This window comes from Pundamilia nyererei, unplaced genomic scaffold (assembly GCF_000239375.1).
Source record: "Pundamilia nyererei isolate P.nyererei 1_Seehausen unplaced genomic scaffold, PunNye1.0 scaffold02192, whole genome shotgun sequence".
NCBI lineage: Eukaryota > Metazoa > Chordata > Actinopteri > Cichliformes > Cichlidae > Pundamilia > Pundamilia nyererei.
Window position 1 is genome coordinate 3,645 of NW_005189593.1, and position 411 is coordinate 4,055.

Here is a 411-nt window from a genome sequence, read left to right on the forward strand (position 1 = left end):
CACCACAGTGCTGGACGTGGAGGAGTGATGGTTCATGTCAGAGCTGCTCATCACACTCACACATACTAAATGTTGTTTAACCACTGAAGCTCCAGGCTTATGTGTTTTTATTTCTCTCAGGTTTTTGCTAATGAGTATAAAAGCTCAGCATCATCAATGAAGAAATGACGTGCTTGTATTTAGACTTTAGTTTTATTTTACATCATAACACAGTAAAGCTGTGATTATTAAGCAAAGAAAAAACACTTTATTCCTTTTTGTTACGAGGGTAAAAAATACTGTTGATGCTGCATTTGAGTTAATTGTTAACTGAGAAGCATGAGCGCACGTTTATCGTAGAGCTCGTAATCTTTACAGAGGTAGAAATGCAGGAGAGGACAGCAGTGGGAACAACCTCCACCTGAGAGGAGA